Consider the following 18,819-nt stretch of genomic DNA (forward strand, 5'->3'; position numbering starts at 1 on the left):
CTACACCGCCACCGGAACCTGAGTCATGGAGATTTGGGGTCAATAAACCCATCCGGGAGAGGCACCTTGGATTCTCAGCTTAAGCATATGACTTAGGTTGGGCGACTAAGGTAATAAGGATTCTCCCAAGGAGTTCAAAATCTGATCAAGGTACACCGTTGAGTCAAGAGTGCCAGGGGCGTCTGGAGCGTACCTTGCCATTCTTGACAAGTCTTGACTTATACTGCACTCAGCCTGAAGAAAACCCCACTTAGGGTGCAGTATCGTAACCATAAACCCTATAGGTAAAAGGGATAAGAGGCTGCGAAAACAACTGGTTGTTGTTACGACTGGATGGGAGGAGCTAACCTTGTATGGTAGAAGTACGCCTTCTTGAAGGGGCAACCAGGGGGAGATAATGGCGGCACCCTCCATTAGGGAGTTGCTAAGTGTCTTAAGACGCAAATGTCATGAGGCGTTTTACTCGCAAGGGTATTAAGGCTTGTCATATTTGTGCAACAATCCTGAAGAGGCAATAATACTAAAGAAAAAGATAAGACGAGATCAATGGGTTTTCGCATGAAAGTGCGAAGACGTCCTGCGATTTCGTCGCAAGCCGGCAATGTAATGGGGCTTTATTTTCGCAGGAATATTTAGGCATTTTATATTGTCATAACATTCCTGAAGAGGCCATAATACAAAAGAAAAAAGTTAAGGCAAGATCAATGGGTTTTTGCATGAAAGTGCAAGGACGTCCTGCGATTTTGTCGCAATGACAAGAGGTGGCATAATAAGACCTTTAACTAGGAAGGAAAAATAAGACCACACAGGGATGAGATTTTGAAAAGAATCAAAATTCACTTTGCATATGATTGCGAAATTATACATAAACAACTGCGAAGTTGAGGCACAAAATAAGAAAAATCTGCAAAATCTCTCATTTGGATACAAATAACAGAGGAAAGTATGCGAATGAATGAAATTAGAAAATTTTATTTGTCTCCACATTATAGATTTACGCAAGAATTTAAAAATTGATGATTATATTGAGTAACCATATTGCAAGGAAGAATTGTTTTAATGAATGCAGGTCAAAATGAAAGAAACTCATATATTAAGGAATATGAAGAACCAAAAGAATTCGCAAATATACAGAAAGGAGAAATAAATGTACAAATATTACAGAATATTAAAGAAAGAAACAAAGACTACTTCTTAGTTGATCCTTCATCATCTTCATCAGACTTGTCCCCTTCTTCATCTGCATCAGAACTTTTATCTCCATCAGAACCTTCATCACCATCAGATTCTTCATCATCAGCTTCGCTATCAGAAATAGTCAGACTAGGAATGTTCTTTGGGATCTCCTCCAAGAGACAAGGATAATCATAATGAGGAATACTATGGTCATCACAAACCATTTGCATAGTTTGATTGCGAAAATGCATAGCATCGTTCTTAAAGTTCGGAACAGTGATCTTGATTTGATTCTTTAATTTAGAATACTTATCGTTGCGAGAAGAAAGATTCTTTGCGAGTTCCTCTTTTTCAGCTTCAAGTTCCTCAATTTTTTCGCGATATCTACTTTCAAAATCTGCGTGCAAAAGGCAATCAATTAATAACTTGATGAAAAGTCATAAGAAACAAAAGATTAGTGAAGAAGAAAAGTTAATAACCTTCTCTATCATAAATCATATCTCTAATCAAGGCTGTATGCTCAACTTGGAGACTAACATTTACACCTAAATCTTTTCTGGCATCGTCTAAGATTTTCGCAGCCCAAGCGAATTCATCCTCATTATTTATAAGGAGACGAAAACGAATTTGGTTTTATCTTTCGCATAGCTCGGTATTCTTGCGGTTAGCTTCATCTCGTTCAAGTTGAACTTCAAGAAGGGTCTCTTGGAATTTCGCCAGAGCCTTAGCACCTTGATCAGAGATGCGGTCCTTATCATCTATGAGACCGCTAATTTTGGTTCTTAGCTCATTGATTTTCTCTTTAGAATTAAGAAAGAGACGCCTAAATCGATTGGATAAAGCTAAACTAGATCTATGGTCAATCTCTAAGAGGAGAAATTTGGATCTCAGTTCATTCAGAGAAAGAGATGAAATTGTATCATTTGAGAAACTATTTAAAGATTTATTAAGACGCTCAAGAAGAGTATCATTATCCAAGGCGTTAGGAAATGAACGAAGAATGGTAGCTTCATCAGAAAGACCATAAATGTCTGCAAAAAGGATCAATTAAATAAGATAAAATAACAGGATGAATGAATGAAGGGAAAGGAGAAAAGTAACATACCATAGAGTTGATTATTAGCTTGCTGAATACTAGAGATTTTATTCGTGTACGAAGAAGAATCAATTTCTAGTTGTTTATTCTTCTCGCGAAGATCTTTGACTTCAATTTCTAATTCCTCATTCTTTGCACGAAATTGAAGATTCTTCTTTTCAAGAATTTCGCGTCTTCTCTCCAGATCTGAGGTAACAGCGAAATAAGCTTTTCCAGCCTGCGAGAAAATGTAAAAAGTATTAAGATAGAGAGATATTTTGAGTTACAGTAATGAAGAAGTAAAAAGACGAAAGCATACCAGATATTGAGAGAATGCAGGAAGTTGGGAGTAATCGATCTAGAAACTTCGCGAAGAGAATTATCACCATCCAATAAAGGAACGTCGCAAATTGTAGCGAGAGCTTTGCAGGTATTAGCGAATTGACTATCTCCCATTCCTTGCAAAGAATCAGAAAAGAGGCCAGAGAGCTTAGCCATAGAAGATTCAGATGGAGAATCTTCATTTGCAGCAAGGTCATCATTATCCTCATCATCCTCATCACTCTCGTAATTTTCATGAGAAGGAATATTTGAAGGAGAGGAAGAACGATTTTTTCTCTTCTTTGAAGGAGAAGCAGTTGGTTTATCCCTGCGAAGAGCACCTTTGACTTTATCACCAGTCTTCGCGATATTGGCAGGCTCTTCTATTTTAGCAATAATCTTCACACACAGATAGAAATAAGAAATAGAGGCAACAGTATACTGTTTAAAATCATAAGAGAATATTTCTTACCTCATCTGTGTATGAGCGAAGAGCTAACAAGGTACTAGCCTTCCCAGTCCTGTGATAGTTATCTTTCAGTTTCTGGATCTGTAGAATTTCGCAAGAATCAGCGAACAAAAGGATGAAGATAAATAAAGAAATGTAAAATGAGAGAAACTGGAAGAAACATACCTCTTTCTCCTTCTCGGGCCAAGAGAATACCCAAGGTTGATAAGTAGCGAGATTCTCAGGAAGAACGTTTGACCCAGCAATGTAAGTTCCTTTCAGCATCAAGGTAAAAACACACCATTTATCATCTTTGGATTGGCGAGGAGTTGTGTTCTTACCAGAATGCCAACCAATGTCTTGCATGAGTATTTTAGCTTCATCAATATTATCTTTCCTTTTCAAGCGAATACCCCGGCGAGTATTCTCTTTCTTCATGGAGATCAATTTATAATTTTCAAAGAAACTCGCTACTGTGTATTTTTCATCAATTATCTCCAAGTCTGCGAATTTAGGATCCCTAAGTTCTTTGGAGTAAAGAGATCCTTTACCAGCACCACAGTTAGCGAACTCTAGCATCAGACGGATGCAATCCCCACTCAATTGGAAGATAGCTCGCGAAAATCCTGAGTAAGCGAGAATTTCATAGAACAGAGGAATATCTGGGTCATAAAGAGGAACGGGGAGACCTGCGAGAATTTGACCTAGCGAAATTATGATTGATTGATCATCACAATGTTGATCAGAGAAAAGTTTGATAGAAAGAATTGACTTGGCACTTTCACCAGGAATGGTAGAAAGTGTGAAACCTTTCTCAATAAGATCTTTTGGGACGTCTTTTAAATTTTTCTCATGTTTATGGCCACTTGGAGGCATATCTGAATATAAAGTATGGGAATGGATAAAAAGTAAGAAGATTGAAGAGGGAAGAATTATAGTAGCAGAACTTACGGAAGAACAATAGAGTTGCAGAGATGAGAGAATAAAAAGAGAAGAGAGAGTAAAAAGAAAATGGAAAGAAGAGTAAGAAGAATATATAAAGAAATTTTTTTTTACTCGAAGAAATAAACACCATTGATGAGAAAATACGTAAGCGGTTGAAAAGCAGCGGTTACAGAAGACGTGTCAAGAAATAGATGGAAGAAAGAATACGTGTGATAAATGCATAATATGAAGAGATGAACAGTTGCGGCATTTCTCACATCATTCTCTACTTTGCATAGAAGATATGAGAAGAGGCAAGATGTAGGATCAAAATCTCGCAGCAATAATTCCTCAGCGAAATTATTAACAACACAACACGGCAGCGTCGCAGAATAACTTCAGAAACGAAATAATAAACGACGTCAGCTAAATCATGATAAAAATGTGATGGTCTTGCGAAAATTATAGAGTTTGCGAGATTAGCATTTGTAAGGTCGCGAGAATGTCGCAAGACATATCCGAAAATAAATGACATAGTAGTTGTCATCACTATGTAATTCCTTATAAATAGCCGCTCAGTTGTAAAGGAAAGGGAGGGATCTTTGTCTGAGTGAGAAGCAAGTAAATAGGAGAGAGAAAATCTAGAGCAGTGGTTATTTTTGATTCATTTATCTTTTCTTGTAAGATTGTTCAAAGATTGATCAATAAAATTAAAATTGTTAATCTAAAATGAGTTGAATGTTAATGAAATCTTGTGAGGGGTGTAGTGTAGGATTTCCTGCAACTACAGGAATCAAGTGCCTAGTATCCTGCTGGGATCAGAGACGTATGAGATTGATTGGGGTTCAACTACAGTCCAGACCGAAGTTAGTTTGTAATAGGCTAGTGTCTGTAGCGGTTTAATACAGTGTGTGTTCAATATGACTAGGTCCCGGGGGTTTTCTGCATTTGCGGTTTCCTCGTTAACAAAATTCCGGTGTCTGTGTTATTTCTATTCCGCATTATATTTTGTTATATAATTGAAATATCACAGGTTGTGCGTTAGAATCAATCATTTGGAAATGCGACCTTTGGTTGTTGATTGAAATTGATTGATACTTGAAAATTGATCTTTGGTACCGTTCAAGTGATTTCTCTTATATTCAGTTAGACTCGCAGATTACTATTTGCTTGAGTAAGAATTGAATCGAGAAAGAGAGATATTAACTCTTTGATATACTTCATTAAGATTGAGTCTAGTTGATTCTCTTGAAAGTATATTGGAGGTTGTCCATACAGATTGCTAATCGAAATATTGGGTGAGGTTGTTGTACCCCCGCTTTTTCAATTGGTATCAGAGCAGGCAAACACGTTAAAGACCTTACAAGTCTGTGTTTGTAGCAATCTGACTCTATGGACAGAGGTGTTATCTCTATTAACGTACCACCAGTCTTTGATGGCTCCAATTACTTATGGTGGAAAATTGTTCTGCGAGCTTTTCTTCAACATATACCCATGATTGAAAATCACGTGCTTGAAGGAAAATCTTGAGATAGACTGTCTTAATGATAACCTCACCAGAACCATTGCTCTAAAGGAAAAAGAGATTAATACTCTTAAGGATGATCTACAAAGATTATCTGGAAGTTCTGACAAAATCTTATCAATGCTATTTGGTCAGAAATCCTTTGGAAACACAATGGTTTAGGATTTCAAAGCAAAACTACTGACATAATCAACCCTCTTGTTTCTATTGATCATAGAAAATTGAAGGTTGATAGTTATGATAGACAGAAGGCAATTCAACAAGACAAAGAATCCTTGATTTGTTCATTTTGTGGAAATGCAAATCATGTTCAAAGCACGTGCTGGAGATTCAAAAGAATTGCCAAACTGCAGAAGAACATGCAAAAGTTGAATCTGGATAATCAACATTGTTCCCCTAAAATTAATGTTTCCAGAATCAGAAAAGGTAGGAAATATGTTTATACAACAAACCTTGGTAAACCACTATGTGGTAAACAGAGGGAGCGTTTGGCTCATGACGTCTCTGTCTAATACCAGAAACGTTCACATCCTCATCTTTAACTTGAGAAAATGGGGTTTTGTGTCTTTGTGGCTCAAGTTTTGTACTTATTTTGTTAAGAAAATATTCTCCTAACAATATAGATAATGGATCATTGAACTAACTGAAGACTTGTTCTTCTAGGGTTTAGACGTTCATAAGTCTATTTTTAAAATCTTTTGTAGACTTCCTCTTTCTCTAAAAAGATACAGTTTCATGGCTCCTGTAACTAGAGGCACCACAAACAGGGATGCAGTAGAAGCAGCTAACGTGTATCTGTGTAAAGGAATTTCTTCCTCAAAGGTGAAGAAAGTGAAGGCTACAAATAATGGAGAAGGTTCTTCCTCTAATTGGTTCTTGTCTTTTTATCAGCTTGATGATAATTTCCGGGGCTTGGTGAAAGAATTCATCAACAAAAGAAACCATTTAAAATCTCAAATTGTTTCGCCTTTAGAAGAGTTAATTCACTATGAACGAATGTTGTCTCTAATAACGAACACCGTGCGTGAACTAAAAAGAGAACTTAGTGAGTTGACAGACATTTCTGAAGATTTGGAGGAATTGAACGATCCCATAATCAATGAGTTTTTCAACAATGAGAAGAATTCTCTGTAGATGCTCTGAGAAAGATCTAAAACGACTAGTAAGTATTCGGATGATAATTTTATTTAGAAGAATAACTAGAGTTGGTATAGCCATTATTGTGATTACACATAGCTATGTCCAACGTTTTCATCTTCATGTTTTTAGATTTATTGGTTTAAATTCTAAAATTGTTTGGAAGATGATTTTTGCAGTATTAATATTTATGGTTTTATATATTGCAATTTGTTATGGGATATGTGTTGCGTCCGTGAACTGTGATTGTCCCATACTTTGTCAAAAGTTAAGTCTTTTATATGTCGATATGCATGTATTGATAAAAGAAGGAATGAACTTTTGACAATACAAAAGTTAAGCCTATTATGTCAATTATTGATGGAAAATAAGTTAACATCTTTTGTTTACAAGGATTAAGTCTATTGTATGTCATTGTGCAAATGGTGATGGAAAATAGAATGAATACTTGCTTATTCCACAGTATTTGGTCGACCTCCAGTCTACAATATTTGTGCATATACTGTGTTGTTCCATAAGGTGTCTTATGTTGAGCACAATCTACTGAGTTATTCATTCGCTTATGGTTAGCTTAGTTGTTGCTCCGTGAGGTACTTTATGTCGAGCATGATCAACTAAATTAATCATCCTCGTTTGGTTATTTAGTTGTTGCTCCGTAAGTTCACTTATGTTGAACATGACCAATTAAATTGATTACTTTTTGTGATTAATTTGGTTGTGTATTCTGATTAATTAATTATGGGTTCTCTTATGATTAATCTAATTGAGTATTTTTGAGTCGCCATAAGTTCACTTATGTTGAGCATTTCCGATTAGATTAATCATGATTAATTTAATTGAGTATTTTGGATTCAAATTCATACTTGTATGTAATTTGTTATCTCCAAAGAAATCCTTCTTTTCTTTTGAATTTAAGGTCGCTCTTGTTGTTCTTTCGGGAATGACATATTATGGGGGAGAGTTCTTAATTGAACTTGTGCTTAATTGCCAAATCTTTGTGGGGAGTTTGGCTGTGGAATATTATAGGGGTTATATTGTATCTTTATAAACTCCTTGATGAATGCATTTAGCTTCGGCTTTATGATTGCATCTAAATAAGATGATATATGCTCTCTTTTGGTCATGAAATGTCTCTTTTGGAAATTTCATTAGGATCCCGTTTTCGTACCTTTGCCAATTTTATTGACAAAAAGGGGGAGAGTTAATATGTAGTTCACACTACAAATACATATGGTTTTCAGATCATTATGTAAGGGGGAGTGGTTTCCATGTGAGATGGAGTATGGAATAAGGGGGAGTGATACATATCACCATAGTATTGTTGTCGAAGTTGTGATACAATTGAACTTTGATACTATATAATGATACTATGACATTGTATAACAATGATTGAGAACTCTTGTTTTCTCATTGTTATAGCTACGGATTTTCAACAACGATGATGCTGAACTTACAACCTTTGGGATCATTGGAGTACTTGGAAGTGACGAAAATTTCGAGTAATGTTGAAGATTAGGCATGTGGAATAGGAGCTACAAAAGTTAATTAATTTATTTTTTGTATTCCATATGTATTGATAGTTTTGTCACTAAGATTGACAAAGGGGGAGATTGTTAGAGCATTGCTCGGTCGAACTCGCATGCGTTGCTATCTCAAGCATGTTTGTCAATGTTAATGATCAAAACTATAAGTCTTGATTTCTAGTCTACTATAGCTAAGTCTCGGACTAGGATAGAAAGTGTAGTTGAGATCAATAACTCCATGGCAATCAGCATACAATACGAAGAACTACTCAAGGAATTGTTGGAACTTCATCAAGGTATGTAGAGACTTGAACTTATCTATCACTCAAAAGTCTATCTACTGTATCGCCTATCTATTTCTCGAAATATGTGTTGATAAGCTTTTGCTTTGTCCAAGTTCATCTTTACCTAGTGACGAAAGTCATGTTATGTTTCAATCACTTTGGAAATTGCTTACTTTGACGAAAAATAGTTTGTGAATAACAACTATATAATAACGTCCTCTAAGAATGTTTCAATGATTGAAATGAGAGTTTAGATTATATTACCAATGATGGATATAAGCATTGTGTGGTAACACATTTATGTATAAGTCCTTTTTCCTTGAACTGAAGTTTGCGAACTTTGTTGATCAAGAGAACCGGAACAAGAGCAATGAACTCAGTCGCGAACCCAGTCCGCGAACTGGCGGAAGTTCTCGACCCGAGAAAATATGCTGGAGTTTGAGAACTCCTTCCGGGAACTTAAGTCCGCGAATTAATTCTGCGAACTTAAGCTGGTTATATCTAAAGACTATTTTGTGTGAACTTATATTTATATTAACTAAGGAATGAAAATGCAAACCGTGGCTATAAAGTTCATGAACCGATTCGAGTGAATCAAATGTTTTTTTCTTCGATTGTGTCTTGTGTAGTTACATAATATTTCCTTGCGATTAAAAAAATCTCTAACTAGTTCATTTGAGTCATTTGAACTAGTTATAGTGAAGAAGAATATGGTTGATTTGAAAGTGCTCATATGGCTAACCATTTGGTTAACTATTGTTGAACCAACAAATGTACATGTTTGGGTACGGTTACACAAACCTAAATCGTGCATTTCATTTGTGTGTAACAAGCTAAGTTTTTGATCCAACAGTTGAAAGATATTAGCTTGAATCTGAATATGGTTTTCATCTAACGGTGAATATTGAATGCTTTGTTACCAAGCTAACATTGATTGTAAACCCTGATTTGAAAGACTATATAAGGGAGAACTATGGCAACTGGGAAACCTAATCCCCACACCTCGTGTGTGATACTAGTTGTGTTAGATAGAGTCGATTCTCCTTTAACCTTAGGTTTCTTCTTGTAAACCAGGTTAACGACTTAAAGACTTCATTGGGATTGTGAAGCCAGACCGATACTACTTTCTCGTAGTTGTGTGATCTGATCTTGCATATTCTATCGTTTTGAGTACAATCGTAACGATTGGATTGAGATTAATATCTCCGATAGGAAAGATATAAAATTAGTCACAAACATCTTCGTCTCATCGTTTGTGATTCCACAATATCTTCTTTCTCTGCGTCGATTAAGAATATTGTGAGGTGATTGATAATACTAGGCTGTTCTTCGGGAATATAAGTCTGGTTTATCAATTGGTTCATGTTCACCTTGATTTATCAAAAGACGGTACAAAAACTCGTAGGTATTTCTGTGAGAGACAGATTTATCTATTACCATAGACTTTTCTGTGTGATACAGATTTGTTTATTAAAGTCTTCGACTTTGGGTCGTAGCAACTCTTAGTTTTGGGTGAGATCAGCTAAGGGAATCAAGTGCGTAGTATCATGTTGGGATCAGAGACGTAGGAGCATAATTGTACCTTGGATCAGTGTGAGATTGATTGGGGTTCAACTACAGTCCAGATCGAAGTTAGTTTGTAGTAGGCTAGTGTCGGTAGCGACTTAATACAGTGTGTTCAATCTGGACTAAGTCCCGGGGGTTTTCTGCATTTGCGGTTTCCTCGTTAACAAAATTCTGGTATCTGTGTTATTTCTATTTCGCATTATATTTTGTTATATAATTGAAATATCACAGGTTGTGCGTTAGAATCAATCAATTGGAAATCCGACCTTTGGTTGTTGATTGAAATTTATTGATACTTGAACATTGGTTTTTGGTACCGTTCAAGTGATTTCTCTTGTATTCAATTAGACTCGTAGATTACTATTTGCTTGAGTAAGAATTGAATCGAGAAAGAGAGATATTAACTCTCTGATATACTTCATTAAGACTGAGTCTAGCTGATTTTCTTGAAAGTATATTGGAGGTTGTCCATACAGATTGCTAATCGAAATATTGGATGAGGTTGTTATACCTCTCTTTTTCAATGTTCCGCCATTGAGAAGCTATTGAAGAGGTTAGCATTTGCAGCTCTATCTAGGCATCTTGAAAAGCCTATATAATATACTCTAGAATGAATAGCTACTTCTTATTTCCTCTGGATGCATGAATTGTTTTAGGTAGTTAGGAAGGTCGTATGCCATTAGGTGTGATGCAAAGTTTTCTTGAATTCGTTCAATAAATTGGTGTTAGGTTTGATCGATATGGATCACACCAGGAACACAGAGGAAAATTGAGGATATTTTTTACAGGCTATTTTGGAGTTCTCGAAACAAACAAGAGGAATATGGTAATAGCAAATCCCATAATACATTTTTACACACATAATTACATGCACCCTAAGAAAAGAAAAGGCAACAACACATTACATTTCAACTGCGGATCCCAAGCAAATTCCAGCGGGAAGACACCATGAACACACGAAAGAAAACAACCCTGGACACACGAAACAAAAAAATTGATTCCAGGTACCCGCTTTTCAGGCGGTCTTGAAGTAGGATACTACTGGAGAAGGTAGTGACCCAACTCTTTAGTAACATGAGATGCAAGGCCAATATATGCATCTGGACTAGGAACATCTTCGGTTCGTTTCTCATACTGTATCCACCATTTCACTTTGCTACCAGACTCTTCAATATTATCAACATTTTTAGGAGTTACAGTCATTGTGACATCAAAACTCTTATATTGACTCAATAATTCTCCACCCACAGCACTGAATGTGATTGACCTATTATCCTCGTCCACAGATTTGACAATTTCCTTGACCATCATTACTTTAGAAGACGTTCCTGTAGGTTTGTGTGCATATGGAATCAAATAAGCCCAATATAAAACAACAAATTAAACAAAATATAAGATTAGGATTTGTATCTGATTTCTTACCTGGTAAAACATATTTCCATTCCCTGATAGAACCCACGCTTTTACCATCACCTTTAACAATTTTGACGCTCTTGAAATTTTGAGGAAAAATTGTAGTCATGTGCATCATATTGTGCCTAAACAAATTATAGAACTTGTCTGCTGAACACTTGAGTTCAGTTTCAACCTGAGCCCCAACAATTTGGCTCATCCCTATCAAAACTAGTGTGAACAACCCTAGTCTAAGAAAGGTTCGTACCAATGTAGTCAATATCGGCCGTATCGGCCGATATATCGGGGATATTTCGGATATCGTCCTTGGAGCGGTAGGATAAGCATTATATCGGCGATACGATATTTTGGCGATAATATCGTCCAATGTAGTCAATATCGGCCGTATTGGCCGATATATCGGGGATATTTCAAGATATTCTTGACGGAACTTTGGATGATTTGCAAGATATTCTTGGTGAAGAAAGTAGACCAGTTGGTATTGTAAGTGCATGTAGCACTCGAAGTAAGTCTACTTACCCAACCGACTCTGAGTATGATGGATATGATACTGATTAATTGATGTTAGAAACTGATTATGGACTACTTGATGGAGCTAATGGAGTTCCTGAAGATGATGATATCTAGAGTGGCTCGTATGATTTTGAATAAGATTGTAATATCCTTGTTTAATTACCATTTAAGGTAATAAACTTTAAAGTTGTTGAAGTTACTCTTTTGTTTCTAGTTTGAACTTTGTACTTGTTTAATTACCATTTTACGTAGTAAACTTTAAAGTTGTTACTCTCCTATTTCTAGTTTGATCTTGTTTATTTATCATTTTAGGTAGTAAACTTTAAAGTTATTGAAGTTACTCTTGTGTTTTTGATAAAATTGATGGTATCTATAAAATTATAGTCTATAAATTTGGAACCTATATTATACCGATATTTGAACGATAATATCCCTGATATAAAGTCGTACCAGTGTATCGGTCCTGGCCGAGATAAACCGATGTCCGATATTAACTACATTGGTTCGTACCATGCTGATTTTAGCCACTCTGTGAGAGACTATCTGATATGTTTCAAGTGAAGATAGCTGGAGTGGAGATGGTTCGGAGTGAAAATAAGTGAGGTGAGATGGAGGAGTTTATATTCTAAGCAATGGAGATATCTTACTAATTTAATATATACACAAGTACATCCATTAACGAGAATGATCGATATAATGCGCATACTTTTTTTTTGCAAGTTTAGATGCGTTACGCATCCAAAGCCTTTGATAAACCCAATCATATGTATCCTTACATGCAACTGAAACTAAGTCTAGTGCGGTTGTTCATTAATTCCACTACAGCCAACTTTACTGTTGGAGTATTAAGATACTATTAAGCTACCTTTTAATTAGGCACTAATTAGTTAGTAATACGAATGGTTTGTGGGACTAATGAATACAGCGATCCACGTTTGCCATTATCGTTTTCTTTAGGGGGGCGCTATTTATTTTTTTGATTGAGCACTTCGTGCTTAATGACCTTATAGTTATCCAGATGTGTATGACCTAATTAGCGACAACGATTGATCTTTCACACAACCCAAACCAAACTTAGTAGGGATTATGATACATACCATAATTTATAAGATCAAGAAAAAGAGTTCTTTGTGTATCAATGCATATATCTAGAGAATTTGAAATCTGTTGGAATTCGTTTGCTAAATGTTAAATATTATTGGAACTTGTGGAACTTAATTAAATCACGTATGAATGACATTTAAATTTCGTACATTCTTTAGTGAACGTAATAAAACCTTATCCATATGACATGTAAAACGGAAAATGGGTCATTTATTCAAATATTTTTGAAATATGGTTCAAATGGACGAGTAAAAATTAGTATGGGTGAAATGGACATCAAAAAAATAGAAAGTATGAAACTAGATGCATCCTGATGTAAATTAAAAATTAAAAAAAATATTTGAAAATGGGTAGGATGAAATTGTTTACATCCTTGTTATTTTTACATTTTGTCCATTTAAACAGTATCAAAATATAAATGTCCTTTTCACCCGGAAATTGTTGATTTTGGTCTTTTTAACCAATTTTGTGCATGTAAAACACTTGCACACAATAGTTACTACATTTTTAGCTACAGCTAAGTTGTAATGACTAATACTTAAGGTCCTAATGGGCCTCTAACTCTAATAATGCCTGTAAATAAAGTGAGTTTTGGAAGTTTTGGGAGTATATTTTCTTTTTGATCGGTCAAAAAAAAATTATTGAGATTTTTATCGAAACGAGGGTACATCAACCCAATTAATACAAGCGGAATAAAATGAAAAGAGAGCGGAGAAGAATTCAGCAACCAGGATTCCGTCAAATTTTTACGCCAACCATGGGAGTACGTGGAAAATGTTTGCAGTTTTATCTAAGAATTTTGATTAACTAGGCAGCAATTTTAATTCTTTAAAAACAACTGCATCACAATCGGTTGTTGCAGTTGAGATACTTTTCTTGCTCCATTAAAATGACTTGTAGAATTCCACATAATTGATTGCAAAGCCACATGGGGAGTAATTTTATGAAAGGGGTGCATATAAAATTAATCAATCTTAAGGCCAAGTATTGTGGTGTTCCGTTTTTTTTTTTTTTTTTTTTATTTGGTTTAGGCTACATCTAAAGATTTAAGGCCTAGACAAATAAAGCTCCCACGTTGAACGGTGAGGAAATTCTCACTTTTTATTGGACGAAATAGGTCTTTTTTTAGTTTTGTGAAACAAGTGTTTTGGTGAGAACACTTGGCAACGTATGATTGGTTTAAAAAGAATAGGAAAACCATTAAAATGCAGTTGGTTATAATTGTGACTCTTGGATTTGATGATAACTTCTTTAGTGATTTCTATTCATCAGGATTCTTATTATATAAAACAATAGTATCCCTTTTGGGAATACAAAATTTATGGCGGAGATAATCTCCTCATTACAATAATTATGACAGGAGATATTCTCCTTAATAAAAATAAGTAAAGAAGTATAATATATTCTCTAATACACCCCCTTAGTCTGAGCGGGAGAGGAGCAAACGCTAAGACTAGAACGAAAACGAACAAATAGCTGTCGTGGAAGGCCCTTGGTGAAGATGTCAGCATACTGGTTTTCAGACGGGAAGTGCAAGACATGAATATCACCAATACGAACTCGTTCACGAACAAAGTGTATGTCAATCTCCACATGTTTAGTGCGCTGATGTTGAACAGGATCTCCAGACATTTATATCGCACTTACATTATCACAATACACGATAGTAGCACGTCGTAAAGGTAGATGGAGCTCTAGAAGAAGGTTGCGAATCCATGTTGTTTCAGCAACAGCGTTTGCTACCCCCCGGTATTCTGCTTCATCACTGGATCGAGAAACTGTTGCTTGACGTTTTGATGACCAGGAGATGAGGTTGTCTCCAAGAAATATACAAAAGCCAGAAGTCGAACGACGTGAATCAGGACAACCCGCCCAATCAACATCAGAGTATTTTGTTAAGCCAGAGATAGCGGAGACCGAGAGAAATAATCCGTGATCAATTGTGCCCTGAAGATAGCGAATAATCCTCTTAAGGGCCTGCATGTGAGGCTCTCGAGGATCATGCATGAATAAACATACCTGCTGGACTGCATAGGATATATCTGGCCGTGTGAAAGTGAGGTACTGCAAAGCACCGGCTAGGCTTCTATACAAAGTGGGGTCCGTGAGAGCAGGGCCAGAGGTAGCACTGAGCTTGGCATTGATGTCGACCGGAGTAGCCACTGGATTGCATTTTGTCATGGACGCACGTGCAATGATGTCCTGAGCATATAACGACTGAGACAAAAATAGCCCTGAGGATGAACGAGTAACAGTAATACCCAAAAAATGATGTAATGGGCCAAGGTCAGACATAACAAATTCCCTTTTCATCAAATCAATGAAGCGACATAGGAGAGCATCAGTAGAGGCAGTTAAAATAATATCATCAACATATAATAATAGGTATGCCGTCTCGGAACCTGATTGATAAACGAAGAGGGAGGGATCACACACACTAGCACGAAAACCACAATTAGTGATAAATTTGGCAAACCTCTGAAACCACGCCCGTGGAGCCTGCTTAAGACCATAGAGAGACCTACGTAGTCGACATACGTAATCAGGGTGATCAGGATCAACAAACCCCGGAGGCTGATGCATATATACTGTCTCGGTCAAGTCACCATGAAGAAACGCATTCTTGACATCTAGCTGATGTATGGGCCAAGAACGCGAAGTAGCAATAGTAAGAACGGTACGAATAGTAACTGGTTTGACAACCGGACTAAACGTTTCAAAACAGTCAACCCCAACCTTCTGAGATTTACCATTAGCAACTAGACGAGCCTTGTATCGCTGCAAGGAGCCATCAGCATGATATTTGTGACGAAAGAGCCACATGGAACGAATAACATGAGCGTCACGTGGTCGTGGTACCAGTTCCCAAGTATTAGTTTTCAACGTAGCATTGTACTCATCTTTCATGGAAGCATTCTAATTTATGTCTCTAAGAGCATACAAGTGAGAACGAGGGAGAGGAGAGATATGGCGAAGGGTTTGGACATGAAGATTAAGGCGATGGACAGAACGGAAGATGCCACGGGAGGCGCGAGTGGTGGGGCGAGAAGGAGCTGGAGGAACAGTAGTGATTGGAGGTATGCAAGAAGGTGTAGGGACAGTGGTTGTTGTAGGGGAAGAAGTGGTTGGTGGGGATGAGGGTTTAACGTCAGTAGGATGTACGCAATGATTGGATGGTGCAAAAACGGTTGGAGTGGGATCTGACGTATTGGGGGAAGAAGAAATGGTGATGGGGCATGCTGACTTAGTGGGGACGGAAGTGGCAGGAGGGAAGAAAGACGTTTGGATGGGAGGAGTAGATAATGTGTTGCGACGATGAGGTGGGATGTAGATGTCAGGTGGAGTAGGCTGAATAAGAGATGATTGGTGTACAGTAGGAGCAGTACTAGGGGATGGGTAAGATAGGTGATTATTGTGGGAGGAGTTAAAAAAAAAAGGACACATCGTCGTCATCAGGGGGTTGTTTTGAGGAGGGGTAGAAAATGGGAAAACACTCTCGTCAAATGTCACATGACGGGACAGGATTATTTTGTGTGTGGTGAGATCTAAGCAGCGGTATCCACAGTGGTTAAGAGGAAAACCAAGAAAGATACACCTAGTGGAACGAGTGGCGAGTTTGTGGGGAGTTGTGGAGGAGAGATTTGGATAGCAAAGGCAACCGAATGTACGAAGATGATCATGCGGTTGGTTGGCGTTGATAAAGAATAGACACAGGTGATTGATTATGAAGGACTTTGGTGGGTAGAATATTATGGAGATAGACATCCATATGAAGAGAATAAACCCAATATTTAGGGGAACGGAAGCGTGAGACATAAGAGTGCGAGTGATGTCGTTGACACGGCGAATCATGCGTTCAGCCTTGCCATTTTGGGAGGAATTTTGGGGGCAAGAGAAACGAAAAACAAGACCATTGTTACGAGCAAAAGTATGGAAGGATGAATTGTCAAATTCGCGGCCCATGTCGCATTGAAAACATTTAATTTGACGTTCAAATTGAGTTTGAACAAATGAACGAAATTCCAAGAACTTTTCATAAACTTGGGATTTAAACTTTAGTGGATAAACCCAAAGATAGTTGGTAAAATCATCAAGTAATATAATATAATAACGGAAACCGGTCTCTATGTATAAAGGAGAGGCCAATAAATCACTGTGAATGATATCAAATGGTGCAAAAGTAATGGAATTTGATTCATAAAATGGTAATCTAACATGTTTACTAACTTGAAATGAATGACAAAGTTTAGAATGTTGATTCTTATTACAATGAATAGAATTATTTGTACGAAGAACATCTAAAACAGCCTTGCTGGGATGACCAAGGCGGCTATGCCAAATATCTGGCGAAAAGACAGCAAGAGAAATGGGGGAAGACTGGGATGATATTTGTGGTAGCACGGCAGAGTTGGTGATCGGGTAGAGCTCCCCCGAACTAATACATCGAAGGATAATTTTCCTCGAACTCAGATCTTTCGCAGAAAAACCAGAAGGATCAAAATCAACAGACACACGATTATCAGTGGTGAACGTACGAACGGAAACTAAGTTTTTGATAATATCGGGAACAACAAGGGTATTTTTGAGTTGAAGAGTACGAGAGGGAAGGGTTATGAACTTGGTACCACTGGCAGTAACTGGAATACTATTGTCATTGCCAACTAAGATAGATCGTACATTGCTAGAATTGAAAACGTTGTGTAGATTACCTGGATCAACAGTGAGGTGCGACGTAGAACCGGTATCCATGTAGAAAGCATCATCGGGTTGTTGTAGATGCATAGAACTATATGCCTCAGCAATGTCTGTGAGCTTCAGTTGTTCCCTCGCCATTGATTTTTAATGATTTAGAGAAAATAGGATCGTAGGGGGGCTGATACCATCTTGGATTTGATGATAACTTCCTTAGTGATTTCTATTCACCAGGATTCTTATTATATAAAACAATAGTATCCCTTTTGGGAATACAAAAATTATGGCGGAGATAATCTCCTCATTACAATAATTATGACAGGAGATATTCTCCTTAATAAAAATAAGTAAAGCAGTATAATATATTCTCTAATAGTGACATGAATGAGTTTACTTCTCTTCTGGGGTGCTACAATTCTATGCTTCCTCTTCCATTAGGTGATAAAAATATAAATGTATTCAGAAATTGGACAAAGTCATTGACAGGATTAATGCAAAACTGCAGGTTGGAAGAAAACCTTTTCTTACTAGAGCCGGGAAAGTTGTTCTTATCAATAGTGTTCTTTCAAGTCTTCTAGTTTATTTGATGTCCTTGTTGGACATGACCGAGTCTGATGAGCTCAAATTGGAAAGACTTATGAGAAATTTTGTTTGGAATGATAATAAAGGAAATAGAAAGCTCAGTTTAGTTAAATGGTAGGTAATATGCAAGAAGAAGAGAAATGGTGGTCTGGGTGTTAAAGAACTTAGAGTGATGAATAATGATCCTTTAGTCAAGTAGTTGTGGAGATTTGCTAATGAATCTGAAGCTTTGTAGAGGCGTATTATTGAAGAAAAATATGGAGTTGGGTAGAATGGCTGTCAAAGCAACCAAAAGGTGCCTATGGTGTTTCTATATGGAAAGAAATTATACAGATTGCAGAGGAAAAACTTCTTCTTACAGAATTTTAATTTCAAAGTCAACAATGGTCAGAAAAAAAGATTCTGGGACGATAAGTGGTTGTTAGATGATGCTTTGTGCAATATTTTTTCCCCATTTGTATACAGCTGCAAGATCCAAGTTAAGCTCAGTTGCTTCTATTTGTTCGGGTACATTATCTGATCTTTTTCATAATCTA

The sequence above is a fragment of the Papaver somniferum genome, chromosome 9 (genome assembly GCF_003573695.1).
Source record: "Papaver somniferum cultivar HN1 chromosome 9, ASM357369v1, whole genome shotgun sequence".
NCBI lineage: Eukaryota > Viridiplantae > Streptophyta > Magnoliopsida > Ranunculales > Papaveraceae > Papaver > Papaver somniferum.